At 43.6% G+C, this 2,846-nt stretch overlaps 1 non-coding gene across 1 annotated transcript; it reads right to left on the bottom strand.

Annotated features, from left to right (window-relative positions):
• Positions 1 to 2,552: 2,552 nt before the first annotated feature.
• Positions 2,553 to 2,628, bottom strand: TRNAA-GGC (transfer RNA alanine (anticodon GGC)). Its single transcript has one exon. It is a non-coding gene; the product is annotated as a tRNA-Ala (tRNA).
• Between the last annotated feature and the right edge of the window lie 218 nt (positions 2,629 to 2,846).

Raw genomic sequence — 2,846 nt, 5'->3', positions numbered from 1 at the left:
TCCACTGCGCCACCACCTGGTCAGGCTAGGATGGTATTTATTCCTGCCTGGGAGATGGAGAACATTTCTCAGCCAGGAGCTTACTGCGGCAGGATCTCCTTACTGGTACCCATGGGTCATCTCTGTGGCTCTGAGTGAGGGAGGAGAGACATTCAGACCTGGGAGACCGTAAGATTTAGGGCCAGGCTTGTGGTGGTGAGATCTGGGTACTGCTAGGCCCTTCAGTAACTTTTGGTGGGGGAGGGGAGAGTCAGGCCCAGGCAGGCTGTACTAGTTAGTGGACGAGGGATGAAGATCTGTCCGAGAGAATTCAGCAAGTCATAGATCATCTCCTTCCGTTACTTGCACTACTTTCTGCTGGTAGGCAATGAGCAAAAAGGAGAATCAAGGTGGCACTAGAAATCTTTGGAGAGCCAGTTCAGGTGAGATAGGGGAAATCTGTGCATCTAAAATGAGATGCAAAAATCAAGGGACTCATAACAGTCAGTTTCATAGTTTATTCAGCGCTGTTGAATAGAAATATGAGAGGCATAAATGCGAGCCACATGCATGAAAAGCAACCGGTGAATTCAATGTTAATATGTTAACAATAATGTTACATTTTTTGTATTAAGTCTTTGGACTCTTGTGTGTGTTTCTCAGTTATATCTCACTTGATGAGTGGCATTTCACAGGCTCAACAGCCACATATTGTCTAGGTGCTACCGTACTGAATAGTGCAGGCCTATATGCTACGTGCCATCAGTGACTTACGGTTTGGTACGTGTTACCTTTTTCAATCAGGACTAAAACAGTCATTTCTTATTCCCCGTCTCCTAGGTTTCTTACTTCCTGCCTTTATCATTCTTTTGTCAGCTTCATGTCTACTGTTACACTCCAAATTAGGGTTTCAGAAGGACAGTAATTATGCTTATTAATAATTTCTTACCTTACTTAAGTCATGACATAAAAAAAACACAGAGGAAAAAGCCTACAAGTTTTAAAAAATACCATATTTATATGATATATATACATATACACACATATATAACAAAATATATATATACATATACACATATATATCATAATATATATATATATTTCCATAGTGATTTACTATGTCTTTTTGCTGCAATGTCTTATTTAATTTTCACAATGATGCTGTGAAGTTTTTGGACCCGTGTTTCCATTTGCTGCCTAGTTCATCTGACGTATCAACCTCTTTAAAGCTAAAATGATAAACCTTCCTTTCTGTACTTGTATTTCTTTCTGTATTCTTGATCCTGAAGAAGGTTGTACCACCATTTGCCACATCAACCTACCTGAGACGATCTAGATTGTTTTACCTTCTCCCCTCTCGTCTCCCAACCCTACCTCTTAATTAACCAACAAGTCCTGTTGATTAGATCTTTTAAATATATTCTCATTCTGAATATTTCTCCCTCCTCAATCATCTTGATGGTTGAACTGATATCATTTCATGCCTAAACTATTGTCATACCCTCGTAACTGGTCTCTGCCTCTACTCTAGTTCTCTCGTCCATCTACTATTATCTCCTTTCTAAAATGCAGGTGTGTTTATGATGCATCCCTGTATGAAATTTTAATGACTCCATATTTATTAAACCAGTGCTTCTCTAAGTGTAAGGTGAATTCAAATAATCGGAGTATCTTCTTAAAGTGCCGATTCTGATTTAACAGGTCTTGGTTCCCAGATTCTGTGTTATGAAAGGTGATGATGACGATGTTTGCACATGGACCTCATTTTGAGTAGTAGCGACCTAGAGGATAAAGTGCACATCTCTAGAATGGCATTCACCAAGCTCTTGAGATCTGGCCTTTATCTAGCTCTCAGCCTTAAAGAATATTTTCCTTCATGTCCAATCAACCTAAGCTGCTTAGCTACTCTCAGGACTCCAATCTTAAACCTGAAGGGAAGGGGGGGAGGGAGATGTTGAGGGGAATACGGGGAGGGGGGAATGCATTCGGGGAGACACTAGAATCTATGTCAACACAATAAATAAATAAAAAAGACTCCAATCTAAGTCATTCATTTTGGCATGTGGGGAAAAAAATATCACAAGGCGAAACCTCCAATTTAAAATTTCAACAACTTTTTTTTTTTTTTGTCTTACCTCACAACCTCATCACTAATAATCAGCTGAGATAGAAAAGGCATCAGAGTCCAACCTCAGCATCCATTCTGCCCTCTGGTGGCTTTTGCTTTCAAATGAACCCAGGGAAAAGTTTTTTGTTTTTGTTTTTTGTATTTTTCTGAAGCTGGAAATGGGGATAGACAGTCAGACAGACTCCCGCATGCGCCCGACCGGGATCCACCCGGCACGCCCACCAGGGGGCGACGCTCTGCCCACCAGGGGGCGATGCTCTGCCCCTCTGGGGCGTCGCTCTGTTGCGACCAGAGCCACTCTAGCGCCTGGGGCAGTGGCCAAGGAGCCATCCCCAGCACCCGGGCCATCTTTGCTCCAATGGAGCCTCTCTGTGGGAGGGGAAGAGAGAGACAGAGAGGAAGGAGAGGGGGAGGGGTGGAGAAGCAGATGGGCGCTTCTCCTGTGTGCCCTGGCCGGGAATCGAACCCGGGACTTCCGCATGCCAGGCCGACGCTCTACCACTGAGCCAACCAGCCAGGGCCCAGAAAAGTTTTGATAAAGTCTTCACAATTCTGTTGGTTGCCTGGTCCAATTCTGCATGTGGTATGTTGGAGTTGGAAGCTGAGGGGAAAAATACTCCAGCTCCCTAAGGCCACCACTGGGGGATTTATGGAAGCAGTGTGATGGCCTGGATCCTCTCGGTGTTGTTCCAGACAGCACTGTGAAGTAGATGATATCTCTGGGCAACACTCTTATCTG

Source organism: Saccopteryx leptura, chromosome 10 (genome assembly GCF_036850995.1).
Source record: "Saccopteryx leptura isolate mSacLep1 chromosome 10, mSacLep1_pri_phased_curated, whole genome shotgun sequence".
NCBI classification, from domain to species: Eukaryota; Metazoa; Chordata; class Mammalia; order Chiroptera; family Emballonuridae; genus Saccopteryx; species Saccopteryx leptura.
This window is presented reverse-complemented; position numbering and strand designations above follow the sequence as displayed.